Below are 10,807 nucleotides of genomic sequence, written 5' to 3'. Positions count from 1 at the left end.
ATGTGTACCTACATCAAATCACCCTCAACATCAATGTCGCAGTGTTTTTGCGATTTAGTGAGTCATAACGAGTCACCGGTGTCTAAACGGGGCAAATTTGTGAATAAATGTTTTAGAACCACTGGCCTTGTTTTAACGACCTCAATGTATGTATTCTAGATCAGGTCATTCAGTCGCACCGTGACCCAGGGTTACAGTAGGTACCTATCTACAACTCGCGTCTGGAAAGTTATACGTTTAAAAGTAAGTTTCCATTCGGAAAGATTCCTGTGGTTAGGTGGTCATCCGTGATACCGTGAACAAGATGTATGTAACTGCGTCGAAATATTGGGAGCTCGAAAACAATATAAAAGGTAATCACGGTTCATATCCCGGTCGATATAAGTCTAGTGAAACTAACCGTGAATCATTCAAAACTGTTATTCCTATTTGAAGTTTACAAAAAAGTACCTATTAATAGTATTATATTTCACATATTAATTAGACAGGCAGAAGGAATATCTAATAAAGCGTGTATCTATTACGGCCTTGACTTGTTTTCATTCTTTGCTAAATTTAAATTTCTGGCAACATTTTCTATAAAAAAATATTAGAAACTTCGGAAACTTCTACTTTGTACAATACTAGTTATAGTTCGTTTTTTTTTAGCATTAGAACGAAGGTAAGCGATCTTGACATGTCTTTTAATTGAAAAACGCTTTTTAAAAATCAGTAGGTAACTATTACCAACTATTACTTATGAAAGCAGAAGAATATAAATGATCGTATTAAATTCATAATTGTTACATATTTGCCGTGACTTATTTTTAAAACGTGTTTTTCAATTAAAATACACATCAAGATTGTTTACCTTTTTTCTACTGCAAAAAAAAACGAACTAGTATAAATTATATATCTAAAACCAAGATAAAATGTTAAAACAATCAGGTAATTATTCCTCTAATATCAGCAATCATAGACAGCAGACTAATTATCATAGTTTGTAATTAATTTCCACATGTTTTAAAGTCATCGACCGACGACCAAATTTCGAGCTTCAAAATCATACTTTATAATGAGAAACGCGGTTTCCTAATAATATAAGAAAATGTCTAATTAACTAAAATAATTACCGATATATTGGAACTAATAGGTCGGCCGTTAAAATTGTCTATAAAGCTGCTGTAAATTTGGTAGGGAACGGAGGGGGCCTGTCCATTAAAATATAGCTATGCGCATGCGTGGCTAGCGTTTGGTTTTTTGCTTCTGTCATTTTCTGTACGAAACAGTCTGCCAATTTTTGCGGGGGAGGGGACGTCAAACGTATTGCTATTTCTACATGATTTGTACGTAACGTACAATTAGCCATGTCAGTCCATACAAAAGTTTGCACAATTGTGCAAGTTTTTCGGCAGAGGGGTACTTAAGCTCTTAAAGGCGACTCCAGTTAATAAATGCTCTAAGGCTCTCGAAAACATGTTGAAAGTTGAGGTGAGTGATTATACTTACACACAGCTACACGGAGTACTAATACTAATCGCCTGTGTTCTAAAGATGTGTTTTTCGTGTTTTATGTTTCTTTTTGTACAATAAAGTGTTTTACTACTACTACTAAAACAGTATTGAATGAATGAATGAATTAATGAGTGAATGTGACATAAGCACACGATATTAAGCTGCCAACGAGATGATCTGATGATGGAGACAGGAGGTGGCCATAGAAACTCTGTGATAAAGCAACGGAACCTTATTGTATTTGGGTTTATTAACTGTGTTTTTGTGTTTTTAGAGCACCGTACAAAACTTTGTTCACGGTGCTCTTATGGGATTACTTCGGTCTTGCAAATCGGTTAAATGCGTTTTTCTCAAAGACCGTTTGATGTAGGTACCTAAAATTTGGAATAGTTATGGCAAGTACCATCACTAACACTGTGAATAAGTCAAAACTGCTTATTTCTGATTTTAGGGGGAAATTTAGGGGGTTGAGAGGGGTAGCCTGAATTTTTTTTTATTTGTAAGAATCGTGTGGGGTACCATTAGAAAGCTTGCAAAAAATTGAGTCGATGGACTGATTTTGACTTCATTTTAGAGTGCAATAGTTTCGATAAAAAATGCATTTAAAGTTGCAAGTTTTCATACAAAAATTTTCACCTCTGTCCTGGCGATTTTCGCGAAAACTATAGCTAACAGGCAGCTGACCAGTCAATACACAACTTAAAGAAGCATGGAGACGGCGGGAAAATTATCAGCTTAACTTTATCTTTATTCGTTTTTCAACTGCAGCCTGATCTTTGGTTGCTTAGGGCTAGCTAACTGATGCTTACACTGGTCATTTCATATTAGGAAGTAGTTTTAGCGAGAAAGATCCTTAGTTAAAACTTTGGCATTGAAATTTATGACTTATGTCTTTGATACAAAGTTTAATTCTGCTTGCTTATTTTTGTGGGATATTAATTTTTTTCTGAATAGCCTACTATAAGTATGAGAGAGATCTACAAAATACAACCTTATTATATTGCAAATAAGTTTAAATTTCGAACGATTGACTATCTCAATGTGCTCAGTAAGAATCATATTTATTATTGCAGTTTATCTGAAAAAATTCAAATTAAGAATTCCGTTCTTCACTGTCGTTGTTTTTTTTTCACAATAGAGCACATAGAGTTAGTAAGGCGTATAGAGAAAGGGAACGGTGCTCTGAACACCGTAGTCTTGACTTCGTGCTTGGCCAATTATTTTATATTATTATTATAGTTTTTTTATGTAATTCGACATTAAGAGACCATATACGTCTCTAAGTAATGTGTCCTATGGAAGCAATTGTACCATGGGGACTTTATTGAGACAAAAAATACAAACTAAACAATAATAAAACTAAACTACATGGAGTAAGTAATTGTAATACGTTAGTTTGAATTGGTAGTTGCAGTTAGTTGTACTTTATATTTGTTGATGTATTTTTTTTTTGCTTCTTCAATGTAAAAGTGCCCTTGTGGCTATTTGCTGAATAAATGGTGAAATTTGAACTTAGAATAGACTAACTATAAAAGACTGTATCACTAATGAAATTTTTGGCAAATCTGTCCGCAAATGGCACATAGCTACATAGCTGCTATCAATGGACAGCGTGCCTTAGTAATCTATCTTATCGAGCCATCTCGATTCTCTGATTCGAAAATCAATATAAATGGTGAAGGCAATCAAAGACAGTTATCACTCGAGGCTATCGTCATCTTACGGTGGACGAAACGTATAGAGATTAAATTGATAGGTCCATATAAAAGTAATCGTTTAATTAAATTATGGCGTCATTCTAGTTTTTGTTTTATACCTAAGTTTACACGACTATATTTTACAAATACCTAGTATGGTATATGGTAATACCCTGGTATAAATTTCATTCAATGGCGTGACGTGACGTACCCCAACTAGCAAAATAGTCGTATAAGAATTGATTTACTCAGCCTGTAATCGTATAACAGCCGAGTTACGGTTGTTGAAACACCAATATATCGTATAATAGCGGTTAACTCGACTATTTAGCAATTTTCGCTAATTAGTGCTATAATCATGTCGTATAAACGTTTATAGCACTATCTTTTAGCACTTTTATTCCACCTTTTAATAAATGCTGAGTTAGCGCTACTAAATCACTTTTATTCAGCATAATTGTTCTATTAAAATCATATAACAGCTATAGAATAGCTAATTGTCTGAATAAGGCGCTTTAATACAACTGTTACTCAATTCTCTTCTCTGTTGCTATAAAAGCTTATTAAAAGCAATCCAATAACCATTTGGCAACAATGCTGCTGTAACAGCGCGCTTATATCATAATTCGGGTAATGGGGTTCAAACCGCTGTTATAGGAGCTGAAGTGTATTTACAGGTTTTATTCAAAATGTATTCAGCTTAGAGTACTTTTAAAGAGTTTTGAACTACATTAACAGCACAAGTCAGCCATGTTGTCGTTTCAATATAGTCCGGTGGCCAACTGCATGAAACCCTACCTGATAAAAAAATAGAAAAATCCTACTCTGTAGGGGTAGCTGACTTTTAGTACCATCAACTGCTCTTGGTCGGCCGCGGCTTAATTTGGCAAATTTTGCGCAAATGGCAAAATAGTGGCACAAAAATTCATCAAAAAAAAACCCCATCGTATAATAGAATTGAGGACAGCAAAACAAAAGTGGTCAGCTACATCCTGTGTTGGCAGGTTCCTGTGTCCTACCGAATTTGTAGTACAACGTGACAGCTACAATTTACCTCATCGAAAAATAGAATGAAAAAAACTGATTGTAATACCTACATTAAATTTGTTGACGTATGTCTTGGTCGGTCTCACCTTAGCCTGGCAGCTTTTGCAGTCCGTCCGCATTAAAAAAAATGTCAATGGCAGCTATCCTACCATACAAGTGACATTCTATTTTTCGATGAGGTAAATTGTAGCTCACTTGGTACCACAAATTCGGTCGGACACAGGAACCAGCCAACACAGGATGTAGCTGACCACTTTTGTTTTTTGATGAATATTTGTACCACTTTTTTGCCACTTGCACAAAATTTGCCAAGTTAAGCCACGGCCGTCCAACAGCAGTTGAAGCTGCTAAAAGTCAGCTACCCCTACAGAGTAGGATTTTTCTATTTTTTTATCAGGTAGGGTTTCATGCAGTCGGCCACCGGACTATAAATCCATAAACATGGCGACATCATGTGCTATAAGTGTAGCAGTAAACGCAGTTACTCGACTTATAGTCGAATTAATGAGATATAAGAGAAACTAGATCGTGTAAGCAAATTTTTACTTATTTTAATTAATATTTTTTTATTGAAATTTAAGAAAATAGACGGCCCATGAATATATATGAACCAGTGCCTTTGGTTTTATCGATAAAGTATTTTTCGCGCTAGGTTTTACTGTATTACGTGTACTTACAGACAGTAAAAACTTATGTACACAATCACGGTAAAAATAAATGTCATGGATGACAGCAGTAAAAAAATACTTAAGTACCTTTTTGTTTTATTAGTCACGTGAAGACGATTAGGCCTCAAACATAATAAAATAATTGTAATATAATCGCTTACCTGAGATCGTTTTTAGCACATATTAGTTGAATAAAAGCATTTACTGCACTCTTACACATTTAAAATGCCGAGTAAAAGCAATTCGGCTACTTTTACGAAACATTTTTGCTGAGAAAAAGCAGTGCGGCTGCTTTTATAGAACACTTTCACTGAGTAATAGTAAATTGCTAATGTTTATAGAACAAATAGTCGAATAAAAGCACTATCGTTGCTATTAAAACACTAGAAGCGCTTTTATCCACTTTTACTCAACTCTTGCAGCATCGATTTGCTTCTTATACAGCGCTTACTCGATTTTTATAACACTTTTAGTCTGTATAAGTGCGCCTTTTCGCGTTGAGTAAACGCTTACAGGACTTTTATTCGACTGTTTTTACACCTTTTATAGCACCAAAAAGCGAAAATAAAAACGTGCTCTCAACTTTTATAGCACATAGATTTGCTAGTTGGGACGTAAGTGTCATTTTGTACTTATGTGATTTTGAGTTTCCAAAACGTCCCGCTTGGCGCGCTGTTTAAAATTGTCAGTTAAATTGCCTTAACCAAATACATATTCCAATACATCTGATGTATTCAGTAGAATGTTACTTTGTATTTCTATACTTGTCAAACCATCCGCAGACAGGACCACCCCAGCTTCTATGGGCTGTCAATTTGTCTATGCAATCGGCTTGCAATCGCATTCAAATGTGCATTGAACATGTTTCCTTGTGTTCGTGCTTACGGTCAGTTTGTGGAGAAAGGGCCGTCCGAGATATACGAGTTAGGGACATACAGTAGGCACGATTTGTTAAAATGGTAGATGGTAGGTCGGCAACGCGCATGTAACACCTCTGGAGTTGCAGGCGTCCATAGGCTACGGTGACTGCTTACCATCAGGCGGGCCGTATGCTTGTTTGCCACCGATGTGGTATAAAAAAAAGATGGATGAACATCTAGGCAAGGTGGCCGAGACGTTTAGATCGTTAGCCACGACAGCTAAAGACCGGAAGAATCCGGCCTTCACCACTGGAGGGCTTCGTCACTGTATACGACATCTCACCTACTTTAAAAAAACACATCAAAATATTTGATAAAAATATATTTTTTTGTTCCAAAAGTTGTAAAGTAGGTAACTAACAAACAAAAGTTGTAAATAGGCACTTGCAAGACTGAAACCGCAAGAAATTAGACTGAAACTGCAAGAAATTAATCGCTGTGCGTTCTAAGCCTAAATGTTCATATGGCTTCCCTTTTGCACACTTAAATTGCCTTTAAAGCGTCAGTCGTTCTAGATCTGTGGTCACATAGGACAAACTATGTCTACAAATGAGACGGAAGTTCTACATCTACAATAAACTCAAAGAACCGACTTAACATTAAGTACCCGTATAACGTACAAAGACACCGACATTATGCGTCTGATCATAAATATGCCCCGTAACACTTATATACTATACTTTAAATCGTTCAACCCTCTTAACTTGATGTTTTTTTAAGGGCTTCAATAGTCGTGAAACTGATTTTATCTGTTAATCGATAATTGAATGAACTAGTTAATAGCTTTAGACGACTATTCTTACAAAGTTGCGGCGATTTGGAACCATTTGTACCAATCAATGTACTCATTAGGTACTCAGCAACCGTATTTATAATGGTTATACATTGTTACCGAGATTAAAATAGTAGGATAGGACATCAGGTTTCGATATAATTCGAGTCTTTTTTTATGTTGCTGACTCTTCAGCAACATAAAAAAAGATATTAATAAAAAGAATATTAATAAAAAGGATATAATATTTTAATCTCGGCAACAATGTACTCGTATAACTATTATAAATACGGTTGCTGAGTACCTAATGAGTACCTAGTAACGGTCTAAAAAAAAATTTATGGCTACTTTTAGCGCTGTTAAGGTAGGTAGGTATTTTAAATTTGAATAAAATTCAGTTGATATAGGGTGCGTTTTAGACCTATCTTCGTGATATTTTTTATATCAAGCGAAAGTATCAAGAAATCAGGTTTCGTATCAATTAAGTTACTAGAGAAAGGCCTCAATATTGCTATTCATATTTTTTGGCAACCGTATCATGATCTAAACAAGCGCTACTATTTTTCGAAAAGTCTGCAGATTGAACCTAACGCACCTTACAAGTTTTTCATGTCTCCGACCCGTTTCCTTCACTTTCATAACATTCCTCACACACGCTCGCCGGTTTAGGGTGCTCTTGACCTGGCCTTTCTTGAGAATTTCCCCAATCTGATCAGAGAAAGGGCCTACTGTCAGTACTGTCTCCATTGACTGTCGCGGTGTCACCTCAGTCCGCATTCATTTGGCGTGCAATTTGTCCTCGCTGACGTGACGCAAGCCTAAAGATGAGCGCTCATTGGACACCAAACTTTAATGGGGCCCACTGATTAACAGTCCGCCGGACGGTATCGGCCTGTCAGTTAGAACAAAATTTTGACAGTTCCTAACAACTGACAGGCCGATACCTTCCGGCGGACTGTTAATCAGTGGGCCCCTTAAGAATTTTTGGTGAATTTTATTCTAAACCAGAATACAATATTATATGTGTAAGACGATGGTTAGATTTATTTTTATTTTGGTATTTTCTTCCAATTTTTGTAATACAGTAACCTCACTTACTACGTAGTACCTAACCTTGCGTGCTGTCAATGACCCTTCAAAAATTTCTTTATTTCTATATTCTATAATATTTTAATGTCAAAATTGTGTAAAAAATATGTTATAAATATAATCCTCCAAGGATTCAATATAATCATTATCTAATGCCCGTGGTCTGGTTTTGGCACAAGAATTAGGCACTGTTTTCTACGAAACCGACTGGAAAATTTGCGGGTTAAATAGGCTTTATCAAGATTGGTATTTCTGTTTTTGTTCTTCAACTATAAGCTAATGTGCGTTCCAAGAAAGTCATGGTACGAGCCAGGATCCGAACCCACGACATCAGTATTGGAAGCCTTTGCACTCTCTCAGTAATTTCCTACGTGACCTGAATCACATAGTGATCTAGACTAGTCATTAAAGACTAATTGCCAACCAATGGCGGTCGGAACGTCCGGCCAATCACGGCCTGTGACGTCATGCGACTAATGGTACAGTCAGCGTCATATAGTAGCTAGCATCCAAGGTATTCAAATAGTTTGGTAAACCTTATAATTTGTATGGTGTACCGAACTATTTAAATACTTTGGATGCTACTATATGACGCTGACTGTACACTGGAATGTCACATTTGTCAAAGAAACGTATGTATGCCTACCTACGTAATTTAAGTTAATGTTTCCAATAACAGTTATAAAACTAGATTCATAAATTACGTCATTTCAAATTAGGGGGGGGGGGGGTCTGGACATCGGATGATGGTAGCATGACGTAGGAGGAAACGGGGTCATTCGAAGCATGATTTTTGGATGATTTCAGGGGGGGGGGGGGGGGGTCAAAAATCGATGAAATAATTTATGGACAGCCCCTTATTAATAATAAAATTTATCCAAATCATATCCATAACAAGTCCGGATCAAAGCCATAACCTGTAATTACAATCAGAATACGACTCACTAGTGGTGCTGCCCGAAGGAGGGGAGCCACGAGTATTATAAGTCGATGATAAAATTGTGTTGTCTCTGTTTTTCTCTCTCTACATTTTTCACCACCGTACACTCGGGTTACTTTGACCCAAAGGAGGGTAACTTTGACCCACATGAAAACCTTATTTAAAAGGGTCTAATAAAAAACATTAAAACGTCAAAGGTTAGCTAAAACCAGAGCTTAGCTTAGTTAGCTAAAGTCATATTTCCATAATTACAGTGCATTAATATGATCTGGACCAAGTAAATCACAATGGCCAAAGTTACCCTCCAGGGCTAAAGTAACCCGATTTCACGGAATTTTGTGGATTATCCAGTGTACGTTGTTCATACATGCGCGGACGCACCCGAAGCCGACAATATACGATATTGAAAGGAACGGCAGCCGACAAACACGGATTTATGTATTTAACTACTATTTACAGCCTAGTCTCCCAGTCAGCCCAGTCTTACAGGCTTCGTATGACTGGAAGACATTCTAACGCAAGACTTATTTACTCGACTACGGCAGTTAAAGGGTTGTGTTTCGTACAAAGTGTAGTAAAGATATCTAGAAAGTAGATGTCGAACATACGGCACTGAATAAATAATAGTACTACGTACAGAAGACTCACTCTCTAACAAAACGCGTCTGTTACGATCAGAACAGATATGGCCGCTAGGTGGCGACAGCGCCACGCGCGGCTTATGGCTAGCCACCAAAATTGGTGTGGAACGGATGTACTTGTAGCTACCTGTTGCAAAGCGACGAAATCGCGGAGTGAGCCACGCCTGCATACGGCCCGATTCGAACTTTAAGATGCGTCAAATATTACGGCTAGATACGATATAGATTAGATATGCCTGTGTCAAAAGAGAAGTTTTTGTTTGGAGAAAGGCATTCTTGATTCTTATTGCGGAAGTAGATATCTCTGTTTGCCTGTCTACTAAACCTAAACCTATTAGCTTATTACCTAGGTATAGATACCTACGTAGCCTAACTACCAAAACCTGAGCATTTAACTAAACAAACAATGACTTGTTAAGTATATACAAAATTGTAGATATAGTCGTTAAGTATTTTACCACAGAAATGTTATTCCAATCGCTCCGAGCAGGTACTTCGATTACGAGGAATATATACAGACATGTCAAATACCTATTTAAGGTTATTGTACCGTATTTATTTTCTAGCTTCAATGTAATTGGTCGGGACATGTTGCCAGGCAGAGTGATGGCATTAGCAGGTGGACCAAAATGTTGATAGATTGGTGGCCGCTCTCGGATTAAAGAAGCGTCTGGGCTAGAACCGCGAAAATCGAATTCGCAAATTGCGGGCATCTTTCTCTGTCACTCTAATTACGCCTATATTGGAGTAAAAGAGAATAAGAGAAGAGCAATTTGAGAATTTCGCTTTTCTCGGTAGGCCCCCTGGCGTCTGTTGGCGCGTTGGGTGGATGACGTTTGGATAATCCCGGGGCACTTCTGGATGAGACTAGCCCAGGATAAGTGGCGTACACAAAGAGAGGGCTATGCCTAGCAGGGGGCGACTGGAGATTAAAATGATGATGTTGATTTTGGACTTTGCTAAGTCAATAACGGTCGTAGGTTACCTATAGATGATTTTACTTAATGCTCTAGAAAAAAATTCGGAAAATCGCGGGGCATTTTAGGATGAGACTAGCCCAGGACCGGGATAAGTGGCGTACACGAAGAGGCCTATGCTCAGCAGTGAGCGAATGAAGGCTAGAATGATGATGATGATGATATGCTCTAGAGCTTATATAAATCAACCTTATGCCGCTTACACGCGACTTAAACACCAACTTTACGAGCGTGTGAAGCGAATAGTTTTATTTTCCTTGCGACTGCGTTTGCGCACCGTTGTGAACACATCTATGTCATATCCTATTTGCCTTACTTTTTTAAACAAGACCGATGCCGCTAGCAAAACATCATTAACAAGTGTTTGCGTGAAAGTCGTTAAATTGGCTTGACGTGGGCGTATGTCAAGAAATATGTGGATTCACTTGTTTGAACGCATAGGTATGGTATACCTATACATACATATACCGGGTGTGGCCTGTAACATGAGCAAAAAATGAAACTGTAGGCGGTATTCCTCATATTGACCAACATTTGTTCAGCGACTTTTAAAAATAACTTG

This window comes from Cydia splendana, chromosome 12 (assembly GCF_910591565.1).
Source record: "Cydia splendana chromosome 12, ilCydSple1.2, whole genome shotgun sequence".
Taxonomy (NCBI): domain Eukaryota; kingdom Metazoa; phylum Arthropoda; class Insecta; order Lepidoptera; family Tortricidae; genus Cydia; species Cydia splendana.
Note: the sequence above shows the minus strand (reverse complement) of the source record.